This window comes from Musa acuminata, chromosome BXJ2-1 (genome assembly GCF_036884655.1).
Source record: "Musa acuminata AAA Group cultivar baxijiao chromosome BXJ2-1, Cavendish_Baxijiao_AAA, whole genome shotgun sequence".
NCBI lineage: Eukaryota > Viridiplantae > Streptophyta > Magnoliopsida > Zingiberales > Musaceae > Musa > Musa acuminata.
Window position 1 is genome coordinate 27,505,566 of NC_088338.1, and position 23,906 is coordinate 27,529,471.

At 48.5% G+C, this 23,906-nt stretch overlaps 9 non-coding genes and 22 pseudogenes across 9 annotated transcripts; all 31 read left to right on the forward strand.

Moving 5' to 3' along the window:
• The first annotated feature begins 55 nt into the window (after positions 1-55).
• Positions 56-174, forward strand: LOC135601555 (5S ribosomal RNA). The gene has a single exon (XR_010483846.1). It is a non-coding gene; the product is annotated as a 5S ribosomal RNA (ribosomal RNA).
• A 350-nt stretch (positions 175-524) lies between these two features.
• On the forward strand, positions 525-643 carry LOC135599706 (5S ribosomal RNA). The gene has a single exon (XR_010482051.1). It is a non-coding gene; the product is annotated as a 5S ribosomal RNA (ribosomal RNA).
• Positions 644-993: 350 nt separating this feature from the next.
• On the forward strand, positions 994-1,112 carry LOC135599680 (5S ribosomal RNA). Its single transcript, XR_010482026.1, has one exon. It is a non-coding gene; the product is annotated as a 5S ribosomal RNA (ribosomal RNA).
• Positions 1,113-1,462: 350 nt separating this feature from the next.
• LOC135602187 (5S ribosomal RNA) lies at positions 1,463-1,581 on the forward strand (annotated as a pseudogene).
• A 338-nt stretch (positions 1,582-1,919) lies between these two features.
• Positions 1,920-2,038, forward strand: LOC135602573 (5S ribosomal RNA; annotated as a pseudogene).
• Positions 2,039-2,388: 350 nt separating this feature from the next.
• On the forward strand, positions 2,389-2,507 carry LOC135602415 (5S ribosomal RNA; annotated as a pseudogene).
• Positions 2,508-2,857: 350 nt separating this feature from the next.
• LOC135602914 (5S ribosomal RNA) lies at positions 2,858-2,976 on the forward strand. Its single transcript, XR_010484057.1, has one exon. It is a non-coding gene; the product is annotated as a 5S ribosomal RNA (ribosomal RNA).
• A 350-nt stretch (positions 2,977-3,326) lies between these two features.
• On the forward strand, positions 3,327-3,445 carry LOC135601554 (5S ribosomal RNA). The gene has a single exon (XR_010483845.1). It is a non-coding gene; the product is annotated as a 5S ribosomal RNA (ribosomal RNA).
• Positions 3,446-3,795: 350 nt separating this feature from the next.
• LOC135602896 (5S ribosomal RNA) lies at positions 3,796-3,914 on the forward strand (annotated as a pseudogene).
• Positions 3,915-4,264: 350 nt separating this feature from the next.
• On the forward strand, positions 4,265-4,383 carry LOC135602133 (5S ribosomal RNA; annotated as a pseudogene).
• A 350-nt stretch (positions 4,384-4,733) lies between these two features.
• On the forward strand, positions 4,734-4,852 carry LOC135604449 (5S ribosomal RNA; annotated as a pseudogene).
• A 350-nt stretch (positions 4,853-5,202) lies between these two features.
• Positions 5,203-5,321, forward strand: LOC135601796 (5S ribosomal RNA; annotated as a pseudogene).
• Positions 5,322-5,671: 350 nt separating this feature from the next.
• On the forward strand, positions 5,672-5,790 carry LOC135600676 (5S ribosomal RNA). Its single transcript, XR_010482992.1, has one exon. It is a non-coding gene; the product is annotated as a 5S ribosomal RNA (ribosomal RNA).
• A 350-nt stretch (positions 5,791-6,140) lies between these two features.
• Positions 6,141-6,259, forward strand: LOC135601641 (5S ribosomal RNA; annotated as a pseudogene).
• Positions 6,260-6,609: 350 nt separating this feature from the next.
• LOC135601671 (5S ribosomal RNA) lies at positions 6,610-6,728 on the forward strand (annotated as a pseudogene).
• A 350-nt stretch (positions 6,729-7,078) lies between these two features.
• Positions 7,079-7,197, forward strand: LOC135602027 (5S ribosomal RNA; annotated as a pseudogene).
• Positions 7,198-7,547: 350 nt separating this feature from the next.
• On the forward strand, positions 7,548-7,666 carry LOC135604597 (5S ribosomal RNA; annotated as a pseudogene).
• A 350-nt stretch (positions 7,667-8,016) lies between these two features.
• On the forward strand, positions 8,017-8,135 carry LOC135603251 (5S ribosomal RNA; annotated as a pseudogene).
• A 350-nt stretch (positions 8,136-8,485) lies between these two features.
• LOC135601642 (5S ribosomal RNA) lies at positions 8,486-8,604 on the forward strand (annotated as a pseudogene).
• A 350-nt stretch (positions 8,605-8,954) lies between these two features.
• On the forward strand, positions 8,955-9,073 carry LOC135602134 (5S ribosomal RNA; annotated as a pseudogene).
• A 350-nt stretch (positions 9,074-9,423) lies between these two features.
• LOC135604450 (5S ribosomal RNA) lies at positions 9,424-9,542 on the forward strand (annotated as a pseudogene).
• Positions 9,543-9,892: 350 nt separating this feature from the next.
• Positions 9,893-10,011, forward strand: LOC135601797 (5S ribosomal RNA; annotated as a pseudogene).
• A 350-nt stretch (positions 10,012-10,361) lies between these two features.
• LOC135600677 (5S ribosomal RNA) lies at positions 10,362-10,480 on the forward strand. Its single transcript, XR_010482993.1, has one exon. It is a non-coding gene; the product is annotated as a 5S ribosomal RNA (ribosomal RNA).
• A 350-nt stretch (positions 10,481-10,830) lies between these two features.
• LOC135601644 (5S ribosomal RNA) lies at positions 10,831-10,949 on the forward strand (annotated as a pseudogene).
• A 350-nt stretch (positions 10,950-11,299) lies between these two features.
• LOC135601673 (5S ribosomal RNA) lies at positions 11,300-11,418 on the forward strand (annotated as a pseudogene).
• A 350-nt stretch (positions 11,419-11,768) lies between these two features.
• On the forward strand, positions 11,769-11,887 carry LOC135602028 (5S ribosomal RNA; annotated as a pseudogene).
• A 350-nt stretch (positions 11,888-12,237) lies between these two features.
• On the forward strand, positions 12,238-12,356 carry LOC135604598 (5S ribosomal RNA; annotated as a pseudogene).
• A 350-nt stretch (positions 12,357-12,706) lies between these two features.
• LOC135603252 (5S ribosomal RNA) lies at positions 12,707-12,825 on the forward strand (annotated as a pseudogene).
• Positions 12,826-13,175: 350 nt separating this feature from the next.
• Positions 13,176-13,294, forward strand: LOC135600854 (5S ribosomal RNA). Its single transcript, XR_010483166.1, has one exon. It is a non-coding gene; the product is annotated as a 5S ribosomal RNA (ribosomal RNA).
• A 350-nt stretch (positions 13,295-13,644) lies between these two features.
• On the forward strand, positions 13,645-13,763 carry LOC135600534 (5S ribosomal RNA). Its single transcript, XR_010482854.1, has one exon. It is a non-coding gene; the product is annotated as a 5S ribosomal RNA (ribosomal RNA).
• Positions 13,764-14,113: 350 nt separating this feature from the next.
• LOC135603105 (5S ribosomal RNA) lies at positions 14,114-14,232 on the forward strand (annotated as a pseudogene).
• Positions 14,233-23,906: the final 9,674 nt, after the last annotated feature.

The window sequence follows — 23,906 nt, forward strand, 5'->3', positions numbered from 1 at the left end:
ACGTTGATGCGCCGACCGCGACGTGCACATAGGCGAGGGACGATGCTCGCAAAACGGGTGCGATAATGCCAGCACTAAATCACCGGATCCCATCAAAACACCGAAGTTAAGCGTGCTTGGACCAGAGTAGTACTATGATGGGTGACCCCCTAAGAAGTCCTCGTGTTGCACTCCTTTTTGCATCCCGGGATACGAAACATCTCCCGTAGAGCTCCGAGACGATTGTTTTGGGGCTGGAAATTTGCTATCACCGCTACGCAGTCAGTATCGAGGGGCTCGGAGAGAGCTTTCCGGATTGGGGTCGCAATAGCGATTCCAAGATCGTTATAGAAAGTGCCGATGATTTCGGGACGCGCTTGCCGTGACCGATACGCAGTCGTCGGGCTAGGGCTCGGAGAGAGCTTGCAATAGGGATTTCGTGAACGTTCGAGAAAGCGCTGACGGTTTCATGACGGGCAAGAGGCTCCGGACGTTGATACGCCGACCGCGACGTGCACATAGGCGAGGGACGAAGCACGCGAAACGGGTGCGATAATGCCAGTTCTAAATCACCGGATCCCATCAAAACTCCGAAGATAAGCGTGCTTGGGCCAGAGTAGTACTACGATGGGTGACCCCCTGGGAAGTCCTCGTGTTGCACTCCTTTTTGCATCCCGGGATACGAAACATCTCCCGTAGAGCTCCGAGACGATTGTTTTGGGGCTGGAAATTTGCTATCACCGCTACACGATCAGTATCGAGGGGCTCGGAGAGAGCTTTCTGGATTGGGGTCGCAATAGCGATTCCGAGATCGTTCTAGAAAGTGCCAATGGTTTCGGCACGCGCTTGCCGTGACCGATATGCAGTCGTCGGTCTAGGACTCGGAGAGAGCTTGCAATAGGGATTTCGTGAACGTTCGAGAAAGCGCCGACGGTTTCATGACGGGCAAGAGGCTCCGGACGTTGATGCGCCGACCGCGACGTGCACATAGGCGAGGGACGAAGCACTCGAAACGGGTGCGATAATGCTAGCACTAAATCACCGGATCCCATCAAAACTCCGAAGTTAAGCGTGCTTGGGCCAGAGTAGTACTACGATGGGTGACCCCGTGGGAAGTCCTCGTGTTGCACTCCTTTTTGCATCCCAGGATACGAAACATCTCCCGTAGAGCTCCGAGACGATTGTTTTGGGTCTGGAAATTTGTTGTGACCGCTACGCAGTCAGTATCGAGGGGCTCGAAGAGAGCTTTCCGGATTGGGGTCGCAATAGCGATTCCGAGATCGTTCTAGAACGTGCCGATGGTTTCGGCACGCGCTTGCCGTGACCGATAAGTAGTCGTCGGGCTAGGGCTCGGACAGAGCTTGCAATAGGGATTTCGTGAACGTTCGAGAAAGCGCCGACGGTTTCGTGACGGGCAAGAGGCTCCGGACGTTGATGCACCGATCGCGACGTGCACATAGGCGAGGGACGAAGCACGCGAAATGGGTGCGATAATGCCAGCACTAAATCACCGGATCCCATCAAAACACCGAAGTTAAGCGTGCTTGGGCCAAAGTAGTACTAGGATGGATGACCCCCTGGGAAGTCATCGTGTTGCACTCCTTTTTGCATCCCGGGATACGAAACATCTCCCGTAGAGCTCCTAGACGATTGTTTTGGGGCTGGAAATTTGCTGTGACCTCTACGCAGTCAGTATCGAGTGGCTCGGAGAGAGCTTTCCGGATTGGGGTCGCAATAGCGATTCCGAGATCGTTCTAGAACGTGCCGATGGTTTCGGCACGCGCTTGCGCTGTCGTCGGGCTAGGGCTCGGAGAGATATTGCAATAGGGATTTCGTGAACGTTCGAGAAAGCGCTGACGGTTTCGTGACAGGCAAGAGGCTCCGGACGTTGATACGCCGACCGCGACGTGCAAATAGGCGAGGGACGAAGCACGTGAAACGGGTGCGATAATGCCAGCACTAAATCACCGGATCCCATCAAAACCCCGAAGTTAAGCGAGCTTGGGCCAGAGTAGTACTACGATGGGTGAACCCCTGGGAAGTCCTCGTGTTGCACTCCTTTTTGCATCCCGGGATACGAAACATCTCCCGTAGAGCTCCGAGACGATTGTTTTGGGGCTGGAAATTTGCTGTGACCGCTACGCAGTCAGTATCGAGGGACTCAGAGAGAGCATTCTGGATTGGGGTCGCAATAGCGATTCCGAGATCGTTCTAGAATGTGCCGATGGTTTCGGCACGCGCTTGCCGTGACCGATACGCAGTCGTCGGGCTAGGGCTCGGAGAGAGCTTGCAATAGGGATTTCGTGAACGTTCGAGAAAGCGCTGACGGTTTCGTGACGAGCAAGAGGCTCCGGACGTTGATACGCCGACCGCGACGTGCACATAGGCGAGGGACGAAGCACGCGAAACGGGTGCGATAATGCCAGCACTAAATCACCGGATCCCATCAAAACCCCGAAGTTAAGCGAGCTTGGGCCAGAGTAGTACTACGATGGGTGACCCCCTCGGAAGTCCTCGTGTTGCACTCGTTTTTGCATCCAGGGATACGAAACATCTCCCGTACACCTCCGAGACGATTGTTTTGGGGCTGGAAATTTGCTGTGACCGCTACGCAGTCTGTATCGAGGGGCTCGGAGAGAGCTTTCCGGATTGGGGTCGCAATAGCGATTCCAAGATCGTTCTAGAAAGTGCCAATGGTTTCGGCACGCGCTTGCCGTGACCGATACGTAGTCGTCGGGCTAGGGCTCGGAGAGAGCTTGCAATAGGGATTTCGTGAACGTTCGAGAAAGCGCTGACGGTTTCATGACGGGCAAGAGGCTCCGGACGTTGATACGCCGACCGCGACGTGCACATAGGCGAGGGACGAAGCACGCGAAATGGGTGCGATAATGCCAGCTCTAAATCACCGGATCCCATCAAAACTCCGAAGATAAGCGTGCTTGGGCCAGAGTAGTACTACGATGGGTGACCCCCTGGGAAGTCCTCGTGTTGCACTCCTTTTTGCATCCCGGGATACGAAACATCACCCGTAGAGCTCCGAGACGATTGTTTTGGGGCTGGAAATTTGCTATCACCGCTACACAATCAGTATCGAGGGGCTCGGAGAGAGCTTTCTGGATTGGGGTCGCAATAGCGATTCTGAGATCGTTCTAGAAAGTGCCAATGGTTTCGGCACGCGCTTGCCGTGACCGATATGCAGTCGTCGGGCTAGGGCTCGGAGAGAGCTTGCAATAGGGATTTCGTGAACGTTGAAGAAAGCGCCGACAGTTTCGTGACGGGCAAGAGGCTCCGGACGTTGATGCGCCGACCGCGACATGCACATAGGCGAGGGACGAAGCACTCGAAACGGGTGCTATAATGCTAGCACTAAATCACCGGATCCCATCGAAACTCCGAAGTTAAGCGTGCTTCGGCCAGAGTAGTACTACGATGGGTGACCCCGTGGGAAGTCCTTGTGTTGCACTCCTTTTTGCATCCCAGGATACGAAACATCTCCCGTAGAGCTCCGAGACGATTGTTTTGGGTCTGGAAATTTGTTGTGACCGCTACGCAGTCAGTATCGAGGGGCTCGGAGAGAGCTTTCCGGATTGGGGTCGCAATAGCGATTCCGCGATCGTTCTAGAACGTGCCGATGGTTTCGGCACGCGCTTGCCGTGACCGATAAGCAGTCGTCGGGCTAGGGCTCGGACAGAGCTTGCAATAGGGATTTCGTGAACGTTCGAGAAAGCGCCGACGGTTTCGTGACGGGCAAGAGGCTCCGGACGTTGATGCACCGATCGCGACGTGCACATAGGCGAGGGACGAAGCACGCGAAACGGGTGCGATAATGCCAGCACTAAATCACCGGATCCGATCAAAACACCGAAGTTAAGCGTGCTTGGGCCAGAGTAGTACTACGATGGGTGACCCCCTGGGAAGTCCTCTTGTTGCACTCCTTTTTGCATCCCGGGATACGAAACATCTCCCGTAGAGCTCTGAGAGGATTGTTTTGGGGCTGGAAATTTGCTGTGACCGCTACGCAGTCAGTATCGAGGGGCTCGGAGAGAGCTTTCCGGATTGGGGTCGCAATAGCGATTCCGAGATCGTTCTAGAAAGTGCAGATGATTTCGGGACGCGCTTGCCGTGACCGATACGCAGTTGTCGGGCTAGGGCTCGGAGAGAGCTTGCAATAGGGATTTCGTGAACGTTCGAGAAAGCGCCGACGGTTTCGTGACGGGCAAGAGGCTCCGGACGTTGATACGCCGACCGCGACGTGCACATAGGCGAGGGACGAAGCACGCGAAACGGGTGCGATAATGCCAGCACTAAATCACCAGATCCCATCAAAACACCGAAGTTAAGCGTGCTTGGGCTAGAGTTGTACTACGATGGGTGACCCCCTGGGAAGTCTTCGTGTTGCACTCCTTTTTGCATCCCGGGATACGAAACATCTCCCGTAGAGCTCCGAGACGATTGTTTTGGGGCTGGAAATTTGCTGTGACCGATACGCAGTCAGTATCGAGGGGCTCGGAGAGAGCTTTCCGGATTGGAGTCGCAATAGCGATTCCGAGATCGTTCTAGAAAGTGCCGATGGTTTCGGCACGCGCTTGCCGTGACCAATACGCAGTCGTCGGGCTAGGGCTCGGAGAGAGCTTGCAATAGGGATTTCGTGAACGTTCGAGAAAGCGCCGACGGTTTCGTGACGGGCAAGAGGCTCTGGACGTTGATGCGTCGACCGCGACGTGCACATAGGCGAGGGACGAAGCATGCGAAACCGGTGCGATAATGCCAGCACTAAATCACCAGATCCCATGAAAACACCGAAGTTAAGCGTGCTTTGGCTATAGTAGTACTATGATGGGTGACCCCCTGGGAAGTCTTCGTGTTGCACTCCTTTTTGCATCCCGGGATACGAAACATCTCCCGTAGAGCTCCGAGACGATTGTTTTGGGGCTGGAAATTTGCTGTGACCGCTACGCAGTCAGTATCGAGGGGCTCGGAGAGAGCTTTCCGGATTGGGGTCGCAATAGCGATTCCGAGATCGTTCTAGAAAGTGCCGATGGTTTCGACACGCGCTTGCCGTGACCGATACGCAGTCGTCGGGCTAGGGCTCGGAGAGAGCTTGCAATAGGGATTTCGTGAACGTTCGAGAAAGCGACGACGGTTTCGTGACGGGCAAGAGGCTCCGGACGTTGATGCGCCGACCGCGACGTGCACATAGGCGAGGGACGAAGCTCGCGAAACGGGTGCGATAATGGCAGCACTAAATCACCGGATCCCATCAAAACACCGAAGTTAAGCGTGCTTGGGCCCGAGTAGTACTACGATGGGTGACCCCCTGGGAAGTCCTCGTGTTGCACTCCTTTTTGCATCCCGGGATACGAAACATCTCCCGTAGAGCTCCGAGACCATTGTTTTGGGGCTGGAAATTTGCTATCACCGCTACGCAGTCAGTATCGAGGGGCTCGGAGAGAGCTTTCTGGATTGGGGTCGCAATAGCGATTCCGAGATCGTTCTAGAAAGTGCCGATGATTTCGGGACACGCATGCCTTGACCGATATGCAGTCGTCGGACTAGGGCTCGGAGAGAGCTTGCAATAGGGATTTCGTGAACGTTCGAGAAAGCGCCGACGGTTTCGTGACGGGCAAGAGGCTTCGGACGTTGATACGCCGACCGCGATGTGCACATAGGCGAGTGACGAAGCACGCGGAACGGGTGCGATATTGCCAGCACTAAATCTCCGGATCCCATCAAAACTCCGAAGTTAAGCGTGCTTGGGCCAGAGTCGTACTACGATGGGTGACCCCCTGGGAAGTCCTCGTGTTGCACTCCTTTTTGCATCCCGGGATACGAAACATCTCCCGTAGAGCTCCGAGAGGATTGTTTTGGGGCTGGAAATTTGCTGTGACCGCTACGTATTCAGTATCGAGGGGCTCGGAGAGAGCTTTCCGGATTGGGGTCGCAATAGCGATTCCGAGATCGTTCTAGAAAGTGCCGATGGTTCCGGCACGCGCTTGCCGTGACCGATACGTAGTCGTCGGGCTAGGGCTCGTAGAGAGCTTGCAATAGGGATTTCGTGAACGTTCGAGAAAGCGACGACGGTTTCGTGACGGGCAAGAGGCTTCGGACGTTGATGCGCCGACCGCGACGTGAACATAGGCGAGGGACGAAGCTCGCGAAACGGGTGCGATAATGCCAGCACTAAATCACCGGATCCCATCAAAACACCGAGGTTAAGCGTGTTTGGGCCAGAGTAGTACTACGATGGGTGACCTCCTGGGAAGTCCTCGTGTTGCACTCCTTTTTGCATATCGGGTTACGAAACATCTCCCGTAGAGCTCCGAGACGATTGTTTTGGGGCTGGAAATTTGCTGTGACCGCTACGCAGTCAGTATCGAGGGGCTCGGAGAGAGCTTTCCGGATTGGGGTCGCAATAGCGATTCCGAGATCGTTCTAGAAAGTGCCGATGGTTTTGGCACGCGCTTGCCGTGACCGATACGCAGTCGTCGGGCTAGGGCTCGGAGAGAGCTTGCAATAGGGATTTCGTGAACGTTCGAGAAAGCGACGACGGTTTCGTGACGGGCAAGAGTCTCCGGACGTTGATGCGCCGACCGCGACGTGAACACAGGCGAGGGACGAAGCTTGCGAAACGGGTGCGATAATGCCAGCACTAAATCACCGGATCCCATCAAAACACCGAAGTTAAGCGTGTTTGGGCCAGAGTAGTACTACGATGGGTGACTCCCTGGGAAGTCCTCGTGTTGCACTCCTTTTTGCATCCCAGGATACGAAACATCTCCCGTAGAGCTCCGAGACCATTGTTTTGTGGCTGGAAATTTGCTATCACCGCTACGCAGTCAGTATCGAGGGGCTCGGAGAGAGCTTTTCGGATTGGGGTCGCAATAGCGATTCCGAGATCGTTCTAGAAAGTGCCGATGATTTCGGGACGCGCTTGCCGTGACCGATACGCAGTCATCGGGCTAGGGCTCGGAGAGAGCTTGCAATAGGGATTTCATGAACGTTCGAGAAAGCGCCGACGGTTTCGTGACGGGCAAGAGGCTCCGGACGTTGATACGCCGACCGCGACATGCACATAGGCGAGGGACGAAGCACGCGAAATGGGTGCGATAATGCCAGCACTAAATCACCGGATCCGATCAAAACACCGAAGTTAAGCGTGCTTGGGCCAGAGTAGTACTACGATGGGTGACCCCCTAGGAAGTCCTCGTGTTGCACTCCTTTTTGCATCCCGGGATACGAAACATCTCCCGTAGAGCTCCTAGAGGATTGTTTTGGGGCTGGAAATTTGCTGTGACAGCTACGCAGTCAGTATCGAGGGGCTCGGAGAGAGCTTTCCGGATTGGGGTCGCAATAGCGATTCCGAGATTGTTCTAGAAAGTGCCGATGATTTCGGGACGCGCTTGCCGTGACCAATACGCAGTCGTCGGGCTAAGGCTCGGAGAGAGCTTGCAATAGGGATTTCGTGAACGTTCGAGAAAGCGCCGACGGTTTCGTGACGGGCAAGAGGCTCCGGACGTTGATACGCCGACCGCGACGTGCACATAGGCGAGGGACGAAGCACGCGAAACGGGTGCGATAATGCCAGCACTAAATCACCAGATCCCATCAAAACACCGAAGTTAAGTGTGCTTCGGCTAGAGTAGTACTACGATGGGTGACCCCCAGGGAAGTCTTCTAGTTGCACTCCTTTTTGCATCCCGGGATATGAAACATCTCCCGTAGAGCTCCGAGACGATTGTTTTGGGGCTGGAAATTTGTTGTGACCGATACGCAGTCAGTATCGAGGGGCTCGGAGAGAGCTTTCCGAATTGGAGTCGCAATAGCAATTCCGAGATCGTTCTAGAAAGTGCCGATGGTTTCGGCACGCGCTTGTCGTGACCGATACGCACTCGTCGGGCTAGGGCTCGGAGAGAGCTTGCAATAGGGATTTCGTGAACGTTCTAGAAAGCGACGACGGTTTCGTGACGGGCAAGAGGCTCCGGACGTTGATGCACCGACCAAGACCTGCACATAGGCGAGGGACGAAGCACGCGAAACCGGTGCGATAATGCCAGCACTAAATCACCAGATCCCATGAAAACACCGAAGTTAAGCGTGCTTGGGCTAGAGTAGTACTACGATGGGTGACCCCCTGGGAAGTCTTCGTGTTGCACTCCTTTTTGCATCCCGGGATACGAAACATCCCCCGTAGAGCTCCGAGACGATTGTTTTGAGGCAGGAAATTTGCTGTGACCGCTACGCAATCAGTATCGAGGGGCTCGGAGAGAGCTTTCCGGATTGGGGTCGCAATAGCGATTCCGAGATCGTTCTAGAAAGTGCCGATGGTTTCGACACGCGCTTGCCGTGACCGATACGCAGTCGTCGGGCTAGGGCTCGGAGAGAGCTTGCAATAGGGATTTCGTGAATGTTCGAGAAAGCACCGACGGTTTCATGACGGGCAAGAGGCTCCGGATGTTGATGCGCCGACCGCGACGTGCACATAGGCGAGGGACGTAGCTCGCGAAACGGGTGCGATAATGCCAGCACTAAATCACCGGATCCCATCAAAACACCGAGGTTAAGCGTGTTTGGGCCAGAGTAGTACTACGATGGGTGACCTCCTGGGAAGTCCTCGTGTTGCACTCCTTTTTGCATATCGGGTTACGAAACATCTCCCGTAGAGCTCCGAGACGATTGTTTTGGGGCTGGAAATTTGCTGTGACCGCTACGCAGTCAGTATCGAGGGGCTCGGAGAGAGCTTTCCGGATTGGGGTCGCAATAGCGATTCCGAGATCGTTCTAGAAAGTGCCGATGGTTTCGGCACGCGCTTGCCGTGACCGATACGCAGTCGTCGGGCTAGGGCTCGGAGAGAGCTTGCAATAGGGATTTCGTGAACGTTCGAGAAAGCGCCGACGGTTTCGTGACGGGCAAGAGGCTCCGGACGTTGATACGCCGACCGCGACGTGCACATAGGCGAGGGACGAAGCACGCGAAACGGGTGCGATAATGCCAGCACTAAATCACCAGATCCCATCAAAACACCGAAGTTAAGCGTGCTTGGGCTAGAGTTGTACTACGATGGGTGACCCCCTGGGAAGTCTTCGTGTTGCACTCCTTTTTGCATCCCGGGATACGAAACATCTCCCGTAGAGCTCCGAGACGATTGTTTTGGGGCTGGAAATTTGCTGTGACCGATACGCAGTCAGTATCGAGGGGCTCGGAGAGAGCTTTCCGGATTGGAGTCGCAATAGCGATTCCGAGATCGTTCTAGAAAGTGCCGATGGTTTCGGCACGCGCTTGCCGTGACCAATACGCAGTCGTCGGGCTAGGGCTCGGAGAGAGCTTGCAATAGGGATTTCGTGAACGTTCGAGAAAGCGCCGACGGTTTCGTGACGGGCAAGAGGCTCTGGACGTTGATGCGTCGACCGCGACGTGCACATAGGCGAGGGACGAAGCATGCGAAACCGGTGCGATAATGCCAGCACTAAATCACCAGATCCCATGAAAACACCGAAGTTAAGCGTGCTTTGGCTATAGTAGTACTATGATGGGTGACCCCCTGGGAAGTCTTCGTGTTGCACTCCTTTTTGCATCCCGGGATACGAAACATCTCCCGTAGAGCTCCGAGACGATTGTTTTGGGGCTGGAAATTTGCTGTGACCGCTACGCAGTCAGTATCGAGGGGCTCGGAGAGAGCTTTCCGGATTGGGGTCGCAATAGCGATTCCGAGATCGTTCTAGAAAGTGCCGATGGTTTCGACACGCGCTTGCCGTGACCGATACGCAGTCGTCGGGCTAGGGCTCGGAGAGAGCTTGCAATAGGGATTTCGTGAACGTTCGAGAAAGCGACGACGGTTTCGTGACGGGCAAGAGGCTCCGGACGTTGATGCGCCGACCGCGACGTGCACATAGGCGAGGGACGAAGCTCGCGAAACGGGTGCGATAATGGCAGCACTAAATCACCGGATCCCATCAAAACACCGAAGTTAAGCGTGCTTGGGCCCGAGTAGTACTACGATGGGTGACCCCCTGGGAAGTCCTCGTGTTGCACTCCTTTTTGCATCCCGGGATACGAAACATCTCCCGTAGAGCTCCGAGACCATTGTTTTGGGGCTGGAAATTTGCTATCACCGCTACGCAGTCAGTATCGAGGGGCTCGGAGAGAGCTTTCTGGATTGGGGTCGCAATAGCGATTCCGAGATCGTTCTAGAAAGTGCCGATGATTTCGGGACACGCATGCCTTGACCGATATGCAGTCGTCGGACTAGGGCTCGGAGAGAGCTTGCAATAGGGATTTCGTGAACGTTCGAGAAAGCGCCGACGGTTTCGTGACGGGCAAGAGGCTTCGGACGTTGATACGCCGACCGCGATGTGCACATAGGCGAGTGACGAAGCACGCGGAACGGGTGCGATATTGCCAGCACTAAATCTCCGGATCCCATCAAAACTCCGAAGTTAAGCGTGCTTGGGCCAGAGTCGTACTACGATGGGTGACCCCCTGGGAAGTCCTCGTGTTGCACTCCTTTTTGCATCCCGGGATACGAAACATCTCCCGTAGAGCTCCGAGAGGATTGTTTTGGGGCTGGAAATTTGCTGTGACCGCTACGTATTCAGTATCGAGGGGCTCGGAGAGAGCTTTCCGGATTGGGGTCGCAATAGCGATTCCGAGATCGTTCTAGAAAGTGCCGATGGTTCCGGCACGCGCTTGCCGTGACCGATACGTAGTCGTCGGGCTAGGGCTCGTAGAGAGCTTGCAATAGGGATTTCGTGAACGTTCGAGAAAGCGACGACGGTTTCGTGACGGGCAAGAGGCTTCGGACGTTGATGCGCCGACCGCGACGTGAACATAGGCGAGGGACGAAGCTCGCGAAACGGGTGCGATAATGCCAGCACTAAATCACCGGATCCCATCAAAACACCGAGGTTAAGCGTGTTTGGGCCAGAGTAGTACTACGATGGGTGACCTCCTGGGAAGTCCTCGTGTTGCACTCCTTTTTGCATATCGGGTTACGAAACATCTCCCGTAGAGCTCCGAGACGATTGTTTTGGGGCTGGAAATTTGCTGTGACCGCTACGCAGTCAGTATCGAGGGGCTCGGAGAGAGCTTTCCGGATTGGGGTCGCAATAGCGATTCCGAGATCGTTCTAGAAAGTGCCGATGGTTTTGGCACGCGCTTGCCGTGACCGATACGCAGTCGTCGGGCTAGGGCTCGGAGAGAGCTTGCAATAGGGATTTCGTGAACGTTCGAGAAAGCGACGACGGTTTCGTGACGGGCAAGAGTCTCCGGACGTTGATGCGCCGACCGCGACGTGAACACAGGCGAGGGACGAAGCTTGCGAAACGGGTGCGATAATGCCAGCACTAAATCACCGGATCCCATCAAAACACCGAAGTTAAGCGTGTTTGGGCCAGAGTAGTACTACGATGGGTGACTCCCTGGGAAGTCCTCGTGTTGCACTCCTTTTTGCATCCCAGGATACGAAACATCTCCCGTAGAGCTCCGAGACCATTGTTTTGTGGCTGGAAATTTGCTATCACCGCTACGCAGTCAGTATCGAGGGGCTCGGAGAGAGCTTTTCGGATTGGGGTCGCAATAGCGATTCCGAGATCGTTCTAGAAAGTGCCGATGATTTCGGGACGCGCTTGCCGTGACCGATACGCAGTCATCGGGCTAGGGCTCGGAGAGAGCTTGCAATAGGGATTTCATGAACGTTCGAGAAAGCGCCGACGGTTTCGTGACGGGCAAGAGGCTCCGGACGTTGATACGCCGACCGCGACATGCACATAGGCGAGGGACGAAGCACGCGAAATGGGTGCGATAATGCCAGCACTAAATCACCGGATCCGATCAAAACACCGAAGTTAAGCGTGCTTGGGCCAGAGTAGTACTACGATGGGTGACCCCCTAGGAAGTCCTCGTGTTGCACTCCTTTTTGCATCCCGGGATACGAAACATCTCCCGTAGAGCTCCTAGAGGATTGTTTTGGGGCTGGAAATTTGCTGTGACAGCTACGCAGTCAGTATCGAGGGGCTCGGAGAGAGCTTTCCGGATTGGGGTCGCAATAGCGATTCCGAGATTGTTCTAGAAAGTGCCGATGATTTCGGGACGCGCTTGCCGTGACCAATACGCAGTCGTCGGGCTAAGGCTCGGAGAGAGCTTGCAATAGGGATTTCGTGAACGTTCGAGAAAGCGCCGACGGTTTCGTGACGGGCAAGAGGCTCCGGACGTTGATACGCCGACCGCGACGTGCACATAGGCGAGGGACGAAGCACGCGAAACGGGTGCGATAATGCCAGCACTAAATCACCAGATCCCATCAAAACACCGAAGTTAAGTGTGCTTCGGCTAGAGTAGTACTACGATGGGTGACCCCCAGGGAAGTCTTCTAGTTGCACTCCTTTTTGCATCCCGGGATATGAAACATCTCCCGTAGAGCTCCGAGACGATTGTTTTGGGGCTGGAAATTTGTTGTGACCGATACGCAGTCAGTATCGAGGGGCTCGGAGAGAGCTTTCCGAATTGGAGTCGCAATAGCAATTCCGAGATCGTTCTAGAAAGTGCCGATGGTTTCGGCACGCGCTTGTCGTGACCGATACGCAGTCGTCGGGCTAGGGCTCGGAGAGAGCTTGCAATAGGGATTTCGTGAACGTTCTAGAAAGCGACGACGGTTTCGTGACGGGCAAGAGGCTCCGGACGTTGATGCACCGACCAAGACCTGCACATAGGCGAGGGACGAAGCACGCGAAACCGGTGCGATAATGCCAGCACTAAATCACCAGATCCCATGAAAACACCGAAGTTAAGCGTGCTTGGGCTAGAGTAGTACTACGATGGGTGACCCCCTGGGAAGTCTTCGTGTTGCACTCCTTTTTGCATCCCGGGATACGAAACATCCCCCGTAGAGCTCCGAGACGATTGTTTTGAGGCAGGAAATTTGCTGTGACCGCTACGCAATCAGTATCGAGGGGCTCGGAGAGAGCTTTCCGGATTGGGGTCGCAATAGCGATTCCGAGATCGTTCTAGAAAGTGCCGATGGTTTCGACACGCGCTTGCCGTGACCGATACGCAGTCGTCGGGCTAGGGCTCGGAGAGAGCTTGCAATAGGGATTACGTGAATGTTCGAGAAAGCACCGACGGTTTCATGACGGGCAAGAGGCTCCGGATGTTGATGCGCCGACCGCGACGTGCACATAGGCGAGGGACGTAGCTCGCGAAACGGGTGCGATAATGCCAGCACTAAATCACCAGATCCCATCAAAACACCGAAGTTAAGCGTGCTTGGGCCAGAGTAGTACTACGATGGGTGACCCCCTGGGAAGTCCTCGTGTTGCACTCCTTTTTGCATATCGGGTTATGAAACATCTCCCGTAGAGCTCCGAGACGATTGTTTTGGGGCTGGAAATTTGCTGTGACCGCTACGCAGTCAGTATCGAGGGGCTCGGAGAGAGCTTTCCGGATTGGGGTCGCAATAGCGATTCCGAGATCGTTCTAGAAAGTGCCGATGGTTTCGGCACGCGCTTGCCGTGACCGATACGCAGTCGTCGGGCTAGGGCTCGGAGAGAGCTTGCAATAGGGATTTCGTGAACGTTCGAGAAAGCGACGACGGTTTCGTGACGGGCAAGAGTCTCCGGACGTTGATGCGCCGACCGCGACGTGAACATAGGCGAGGGACGAAGCTCGCGAAACGGGTGCGATAATGCTAGCACTAAATCACCGGATCCCATCAAAACACCGAAGTTAAGCGTGCTTGGGCCAGGGTAGTACTACGATGGGTGACCCCCTGGGAAGTCCTCGTGTTGCACTCCTTTTTGCATCCTGGGATACGAAACATCTCCCGTAGAGCTCCGAGACCATTGTTTTGGGGCTGGAAATTTGCTATCACCGCTACGCAGTCAGTATCGAGGGGCTCGGAGAGAGCTTTCCAGATTGGGGTCGCAATAGCGATTCCGAGATCGTTCTAGAAAGTGCCGATGATTTCGGGACGCGCTTGCCGTGACCGATACGCAGTCGTCGGGCTAGGGCTCGGAGAGAGCTTGCAATAGGGATTTCGTGAACGTTCGAGAAAGCGCCGACGGTTTCGTGACGGGCAAGAGGCTCCGGACGTTGATACGCCGACCGCGACGTGCACATAGGCGAGGGATGAAGCACGCGAAACGGGTGCGATAATGCCAGCACTAAATCACCGGATCCCATCATAACACCGAAGTTAAGCGTGCTTGGGTCAAAGTAGTACTATGATGGGTGACCCCCTGGGAAGTCCTCGTGTTGCACACCTTTTTGCATCCCGGGATACGAAACATCTTCCGTAGAGCTCCGAGAGGATTGTTTTGGGGCTGGAAATTTGCTGTGACCGCTACGTGTCACGCCCCCTGAATTTAATTCTCATTTAGGAGGTGTGAACCTAATTCAAGATTGATAATATTTAATTCAACAAACAATCCAGGATCCAATCACACATTTGAGGTCACTAAGAAAAACATTTAAGTCATTCACCTCTACAATCCACAATTCACAAAACCTGTGCAGTTTATAATCATACATCATATCACTAGATGATTCTTAAAATCCAAAAGCAACTTAACTAAACCATAACTATATCATAAATCCATAAGCGCGGCAATTAACGCAATCACAAAACCAACATTTACTACATGTTTATATCAGTACACAGTTTAGACTTAACATTTCCAAAATCCTGACGTAAGAGGTACTTTTCAAATATTTACAAGATACATCAATCTAGATTTGTCATTGATATTTCATTACACCCAAAAAGAACTTATACAACATCAACCTATCAAGTACAAAATATTTGCCCCAAAATCTTCTAATCTTCCACTGCCTCAACCCAATTTACACATTTTAGTGAGCGATAAGCTATCCTGAAAAATTTATATAGCAACGGGGTGAGCATATAAAGCTCAGCAAATGACTAACATATCCATAGCAAAGAGGACAGTTTTCAAACAAATGAGGTATCAAAATACAAAGCAGAGATACAAGATGAAACAGTAGCATATTTTGTTTGAATGCAGAATTACAATATCATATCGTTCGAAGCACGTTTTATTCATATAATCTAGGAAAGGTAATTGGAGCATATCATTGGCATAAGGAGCATATCGATGACATATGGTAATTTCAAGGCATAACAAAGACGTAAGGAGCATTTTGGATATCATGAATGCAGAATTACGATGTCATTTCGTTCGAAGCACGTTTTGTTTATACAATCGAGGAAAGATAATTGGAGCATATCATTGGCATAAGGAGCATACAATGACATATGGTAGCTTTCAAGGTATAACAAAGTCTTATAACATTTCGGAAATATATCAAAGAATAAAACATGAATAGAAGCTCAAATGTCACATAACGATGCATTCATTTCATTCTTATCCAAAGCATGCATAGAAACATAGCCAAAGCTTTGGATATCATATCAAACACATAGAAGGTGAAGTGGGATCTCAGTCAGAATGTGATTCATCCAGAATATCCCACATAGCGGGCAATAAGCGCATACCCTTTACCATTTCTGGCAAAGGTCCAGAATATCCCACATAGCGGGACCCCACATAGCGGGCAATAAGCGCATACCCTTTACCATTTCTGGCAAAGGTCCAGACAATCCCACACACCAGAGTACAAGAGGGTAGTTTTAACAATAAGTAGCATATATCGGAAGCACACGCGGAACAACAATGCGTACATGTGCCTTTACGAGTCAATCCGAAGTAAGCAATAATCTTTCACAAATGTAGTTAGATTTGAAAGGAAACAAAAGCAAGGGCATACAAGGATTTCAAGAAATCGCATATAGCTCAATTGAAATAAGAAAGTTAGATAAATTCAATGTCCAAAGAAATGAAATTGGAAGAGGCACATATCGAAAGCAAAATGCGGAACAATGGGATGCATGTGCTGAATCATTACGATGCAAACACGATCTTTAGATGATAGCTGCGGATATACAAATAAATAAAGGACAAAAGTATACAGGAATTTAAGGAATAATGTAAAGCTTAACTGAAGTAAGAGTTTTTGCCAAAATCGATTTCCAGAAGGAAGTAACAAGGAAAGCCGAAATCGACCAAAGCTCGATTCTGGCAGAATTTGATAGGAACATTGTTTGAACTATTTGGATAACCAATTATGCTCCAATTTATACAAAATAGGTGTCATTAGAAAGCTTTGTCAATCTAGATTTAGGAAAATCAAGTTTAACAAGAATTAAAATTTACAACAGGGAGTTATAGATAATTTCGTAGCGAAAGGTCTGAAAATATTAGCTCTATTTTACTGAATCCATAGGGTCGATAAAAGCAGATGTTTCAGTTAGCAATTGTACTCCAAAAATTTCAAATCAGGTATATACAGAAATAATTTTGAGTCTAGCTTCGAATGAATCATACTTTGTATGAATCTGAGTTCACAGCAGAAAGTTATAAGTAGTTAAGCAACAAGAGGTCAGAAATTTCGATCCCTGTTTTACAGAATCTGTAGGGTTAATTTAAACAGAAGTCTTAGTAGGCATTTAAACTCCAAATTGTTCGATATTAGTATCAAAATAAAGATTTTTTTTGTCTACTTTCAAATGGAACAGGTTTTGTCTAAATCAGAGTTTATTTCAAAATGTTATGACCGAAACAGTGCATCGAGGTCAGATTACCGAAAAATTACAGATTCATAGCTTTATATCAAAACGAAAGGAGGTCTGGTTCTCAGTTGAAATCTTTCAAATTTTGCAGAATAAAAATGGAAACAAAGATTAAAGTTACTGTAGGATGGGGTTAGAACACTTGCCTTAAACTTATTTGAATCCCAAAGGTGAGAAAATTGGTGAAAAACCTCAAGCTCTTCTTCTTCTTCTTCTTCTTCTTCTTCTTCTCTTCTCAAACTCACGTTGGCTGCAACTCTTCAGGTTTGTTTTCTTTAACCTTTCATCTAATTATTTGGGTTTTGGCTAATGCAAAAGTTGCAAGGTGTCATGCATGCATGAAAGGGGCTAGGTGTCATCTTTAGAGCAAAGATAAGTGGCACTCTTAGGTTAGCTAGTGACACATGTCCACTATATATATATATATATATATTTTTTTTTTTTTTAACTTAAATCTGAATCTTTCATAAATTATATCAAACTTCTAATATTTACTCTTAGGTCCCTAGTCATAAACCTTTAATATAATATCATTTAATATAAAATAATTATTAAATAATCCTTATTTTTACAAACAAACCTTTTACTAAATTTTCAAAAATGGGGGATGTTACACTCTCCCCTCCTTAAAAAAAAAATTTAGTCCTCTAAATTTATCATACCTCATTCGACAAAAAAAATGAGGATAAGCTTTCATCATTTCTTCCTCAAGCTCCCAAGTTGTTTCCTCTCCAGAATGATATCTCCAGATCACTTTAACTAGAGGGATAACCCGATTCCTCCTCTCTAGAATGATATCTCCAGATCACTTTAACTAGAGGGATAACCCGATTCCTCAAGATCTTTTCTTTTTTTTTATCAACAATCTGAGTGGGCTCTTCCACATAAGACAAGTCTTTATCCATCACCATCGGCTCATACTTAATGATATGAGAGGGATCAGGTATATACTTTCTGATCATTGAAACATGAAACATATCATGGATATGGCACAATGATGGTGGCAAGGCAATCCTGTAAGCGACAGAACCAACCCTCTCAAGAATCTCAAAAGGTCCAATAAATCTTGGGCTTAACTTTCCTTTCTTCCCAAATCTTACAATGCCTTTAGAAGGGGAGACATTCAGGAATATAAAATCCCCGATTTGAAACTTAATATTTCATCTTCTGTTATCAACATAACTCTTTTGACGACTCTGAGTAGTCTTTAACCTTTTTTCTTATAAGTTGAATTTTCTCAATAGTCTGTTGTACTTTTTCTGGTGCTAATAATTTTCTGTCGCCAATTTCTTCCCAACATATAGGCGTCCTACACATTCGCCCATATAAAGCTTCATAAGGAGCCATCTGAATATTTGAATGATAACTATTATTGTAAGTGAACTCAATAAGAGAGATATCTTTATCTCATTCACCTTTCCAATCCATAACCTAGGCTCGAAGCAAATCCTCAAGTGTTTGAATGATTCTTTCTGATTGACCATCAGTTTGAGGGTGATAAGCAGTGCTAAACTTGACTTTAGTGCTAATAGATTCCTATAACCTTCTCCAAAATCTAGATAGAAATCTGGAGTCTCTATCAAAGATGATCTCCTTTGGAATACCATGAAGTCTTACTATTTTATTGATATATAAATCTGCAAGCCTATCAAGAGAATAAGTCATATTGATCGGTAGAAAATATGCAGATTTCGTTAACCTATCAATGATAACCCAAATAGCATCATGCTTTCTAGAAGTTCGGGGTAGTCCTGAAATAAAGTCCATGGTAATACATTCTCATTTCATTCAAGAATATCTAAAGGTTGCAACAAATCTCTAGGTCTTTGGTGTTCTGCTTTGATTTGCTAACAAGTCAAACACTTTGAAACATATATTGCAATCTCCTTCTTTATGCCTTCCCACCAATAATGACTTTGGAGATCTCTATACATCTTAGTGCTACCAGGATGCATGGTGTACTTTGAATTATGACCATCCCTTAGGATTTGATTTTTGATATCGGAGTCATTTAGAACACATATTCTATCCCAAATCTTAATAGGCCATCCTCTGAAACTCGAAAATTCAGTTTCAATCCCTTTTCTACCTTATTCCTTAAGCAGATCAAGCGTCGATCTTATAGTTATCCTTCTTTAATTTGTTGAATGAGATCAGATTGCACTTGGATGGAGGCCATTAATATCATTGAGTCTTGCCCTTTTCTCATAACATTCAAATCATAATTCTCTTCTAATAACTTTCATTGCTTCATAACCAAAGTCGCCATAAAACTTGTAGATTTTCTACTAGGGCATCTACTACAACATTAGCTTTACCCGGGTGATAACGAATGGTACAATCATAATCCTTTAGAATTTCTATCCATAACTAACACCGGAGCACCCCATGATGAAACACTAGCACTGGAGCACCCTTATCTAATAGTCATTGTAGTTGCTTTTTTTTTTTTTTTTTTTCCACTTACTCAAATGGTGTCATTCTATAAAGAGGCTTAGATATTGGAATTGTCCCAAGGACCAAATCAAAAGCAAATTTATCCTCTCTGTCTAGAGATAATCTAGGCAAGTCATTTGGAAATACATCAAGCAAGGAGGTAAATCTTGCCCAATACTCTCAAAATAAAAGATGGGATGATCTACTATGCAAAAAGTAATCATTTTGTATAACAATCTATACTGGTATGATTGGAAGATAGTCAATCCATACTTAGTATAATATCAAAACTCTAAATATCTAGGAGAACCAAATCAGCAAGAAGTTCGTGTTCTCCGATAGAAATCAAACAAGATGACCAGATCGAGTTTGTTATCAAACAATCCCCAATAGCAGTATTTACGTATAGCATATAATCCAGTGGTTTAGGTTGAATACCCATGTGATAAGCAAAATATTGTGAATCAAATCATAAATGAGACACATGGTCAAACAAATATTTGCATTCTTTCAAAAACATGAATAGTACCTTCGACCACTAATTCAGAAGTTTTAGAATCATATTCCATGATAACATACACTCTGGCATGGGCTGATGATTTATGAGGCAGTGATTCTTTCTTCTTGTCCAAAGAGCAGTCTTTTATTTTATGATCCAAATTTCCACAAGCAAAATAGGCTCCAGTCACCTACAAATACAAACTTATTTCATAATTTAACTCACATCATACACAGGATTGAATCTTTTGTGGTGACTTCCTTTGTTAAATCGATGATGTCTTGACCCTCTTGTTATCTGTTAGAACCCTTGCAGATTCTAAACTTGGGGTTGATCTCTTTAGGGGATCGGCCTCCTTGGAACTCTATAGGGGTTCCTCCCTCCAAGTGCTGCTCAAAGGCTGCAGAAAAGTTTCATCTATTGCTTAAGAAAAGAGAAGGAATACATGGCTATTTATAGGGCTTCTAAACCCTATCTCCTAATAGGACTCCTACTTAAGACTCTTACTTCTAACCAACTCCTAATATGACTCATACTCAAGACTCCTATTCCCTTACAACTCCTAATTCTTATATAAGAAAAACCTCCTAACAGAATGTCTCTCTCTCAATTAGGACTCTCCTAGTTAGAGTCCTAACAGAGTGTCTCTCTCAATTAGGACTCTCCTAGTTAGAGTCCAAACAGAGTGTCCCTCTCAATTAGGACTCTCCTAGCTAGAGTCCTAACAGAGTGTCCCTCTCAATTAGGACTCTCCTAGCTAGAGTCCTAACAGACCCGCCCTCTTCAAATCAGCCTTGTCCTCAAGGCTGAGATTCCATGAACTCAGGGAACCGGGTCTTCAGCTCCTCATATGGTTCCCATGTGGCGTCTTCAAGTGGTAGATTATTCCAGTGCACTAGTACTTCAGTAGAGGGATGTCGGCGACGCATCACGATCCTGCGATCGAGGATGGCCTGTGGTTGGGCTTGAATAACTCCATCCTCAGTTGTATTGGGCAGTTGGATCTGGGGTGACTCGTGTTCTCCCAATTTGGGCTTTAGGCATGATACGTGGAAGACAGGGTGAATTTTGGCATCCTCAGGTAATTTAAGTTTGTATGCCACGGCTCCAATACGCTCTGTGATCTGATAGGGCCCATAAAAACGTGGGGATAGCTTCATGGAGGCTCGAGTGTTGATAGAGAGTTGCTTGTATGGTTGTAGGCGAAGATAAACCCAATCTCCCACTGAAAATTCTCTTTCACTTCGTCGTGTGTCGGCTTGCTGCTTCATTCTGGCTTGAGCAGTAGAGAGATTATCTTTTAACAATTGTAAGAGTTTGTCCCTATCAATTAATTCTTGGTCAACCTGATCTACCTTGGCCGAGCCAATTACATACTTTGGAATCACAAGTGCTGGTCGACCATACAATGCTTCATAAGGGGCACATTTTGTAGATGAATGATATGTAGTATTATACCACCATTCGGCCCAGGGAAGCCATTTCGCCCACTCTTTTGGTCGGTCGCTAGCGAAACACCGGAGGTACGTCTCTAAGCACCTATTTACCACCTCTGTTTGGCCGTCAGTTTGTGGATGATATGCTGTGCTCATCTTGAGTTTGGTGCCTTGTAACTGAAATAACTCGGTCCAAAATTTACTAGTGAAGATCCTATCACGATCACTTACGATGGACCTTGGCATCCCATGCAGTTTAACAATATTTTCTATGAAAATCTGGGCAATACTAGCAGCAGTGTAGGGATTTCTCACAGCACAAAAATGAGCATATTTCGTAAGTCGATCAACCACCACGAGAATCGTGCTTTTACCTTTGGAAGATGGCAGCCCTTCAATGAAGTCCATGGAGATGTCAGTCCACACTGAGTCTGGTATGGGTAGTGGTTGTAGCTTCCCTGGATTTGCCACAGTTTCACCCTTGTTCTGTTGACATACATCACATTGTGCCACATATTCAGCAATAATTTTTTTCATCCCTCTCCAATAAAAATTTTGCTTCACTCTTTTGTAGGTTCTTAGGAATCCAGAGTGCCCTGCTGAAGGTATAGAGTGCATTTCATGCAAGATGATTGCGATGCAAGGGGAGTCAGGTATAAGCACAATGCGACCTTTGTAGCGTAAATCCCTCGAATCCCAGGTGTAGTGGGCTATTGTAGTTGGATCCTCCTCCAATTTTTTTATGATCTTGTTGATCTCTGGATCCTTCTTCCATTCTTCCCTATTGTCCTCGAGGAGACTGGTGGTAGGAAGGGAGATGGCTGAAACCTTAGCTTGTTCAGGTAACCGTGAGAGTGCATCTGCAACAACGTTTTCTTTCCCCTTTTTGTAAATAATTTCATAATCAAATCCAAGAAGTTTGGTTACCCATTTTTGCTGCTCAGGGGATGATATCTTTTGCTCCAAAAAGTACTTGAGGCTTTTATGGTCAGTTTTAATTTGAAATCGTCGGCCGATCAAGTAGGGTCTCCACCTCGTTACTGCGTGTACAATGGCAAGCATCTCCTTATCATATACTGACATGTTTTGATGGGAGGGAGATAATGCCTTGCTAGTGTATGCGAGTGGTCGACCATTTTGCATGAGAACGGCTCCAATTCCGACTCCAGATGCGTCGGCCTCAATGATGAAGGGTTTATTGAAATCTGGTAGCGCAAGCACCGGCGTCGTTGTCATGGCTGCTTTAAGTTTGTCGAAAGCAGCAGAGGCTTTGTCCGACCATTGGAAAGCATCTTTTTTCAGTAAAGAAGTGAGTGGTGCACTGATCTTCCCATAGTCCTTAACAAATTTTCGGTAGTAGCCCGTTAGTCCAAGGAACCCCCGTAGTAATTTCACGTTTGTAGGTTTCGGCCAGCCTTGCATTGCCTCAATTTTTGTTGGGTCTACCGCCACTCCTTCTTCTGATATTATATGCCCAAGGTACTCTACTTTTTGCTTGAGAAAGCTGCACTTTGGTTGCTTAACAAAAAGAGTATTCTCCCGAAGGATCGTCAAAACAATCCGTAAATGCTGAAAGTGAGTCTCAAGAGAAGGGCTGTAAACGAGAATATCATCGAAAAATACCAGCACAAATTTACGAAGAAAGCTCCGAAATATATCATTCATGAGACTTTGAAAGGTTGAAGGAGCATTAGTGAGTCCAAAAGGCATTACTAAGAATTCATAATGGCCATCATGTGTGCGAAATGCGATTTTTGGAATGTCATCATCACATACCCGAATTTGGTGGTAACCGGATCGGAGGTCCAACTTCGTGAAGACTCGAGCTCCTTTCAATTCATCAAGAAGTTCATCCACCACTGGTATTGGGTATTTGTCCTTGACGGTGATGCCATTTAAAGCTCGGTAGTCGATGCACATCCGCCAAGTTCCGTCCTTCTTGCGTACAAGTAGCACCGGTGAGGAATAGGGGCTGCAACTTGGCCGAATCACCCCTGTTTCAAGCATCTCCTTTATGATCTTTTCAATTTCATCTTTCTGGAGGTGAGGATATCGATACGGTCGAGTGTTCGCTGGTGGCTTGCCCGGAAGGATTGGAATTCGATGGTCATGTTGCCGAGAAGGAGGAAGACCGCGCGGTTCAGCAAATATGTCGGCAAATTCAGTAAGCAATTGGGCAAGATTTTCATCTTCAATTTCTATTTTCTTCCCCTCTAGTTGCTGCTGGAGGTGCATCAAAAAGGCACCATTTACCTTATGTAAAACTTTCTCCATTCGTTGGGTCGAAACAGTGGTAACGTTGCTTCCGCGCTTCCCGCGTAGGATGATCTGTTTGCCCTTACAGTAGAATTTCATAATTAATTTAGAAAAGTTCCAAGAGACATCACCTAGTGTAGTCAGCCATTCGATACCAAGCACTGCCTCATAGTCATCGATTGGTAGGAGGAAGAAATCGGTGATAATTTCTTGGTCTTGCAGTAATAGTTTCACCTGCGGGCATCTTTGGTCGCACTTTAGGATTCTGCCGTCGGCAACCTTTACATCGAACTTGCTGCAACCTTCAATATGCAGTGCCATCCGAGCAGCAACCTTACTATTCAGGAAGTTATTAGTGCTACCCGTGTCGATGAGAACAGTGATCGGCTGTTGTTTGAGAAGGCCTCCAACTTTCATCGTTTGCGGATTTGAGTAGCCGGCTAGTGCGTGTACCGTAATGTCGGTCGGCTGTGGCTCTTCTTCCATATCTTCTTCTTCATGTTCAAGGCTCTCTTCTAGATATTCAATGACCTCTTCTTCTACTGGTTCAATCATAAGAAGTCTACCTTTTTTACAGCGATGCTCACGGCTCCACGGCTCGTCGCAGTGCCAACATAACCCCTTCGCAGATCGCTCCCGAAGTTCTTCTCTTGTTAACCTT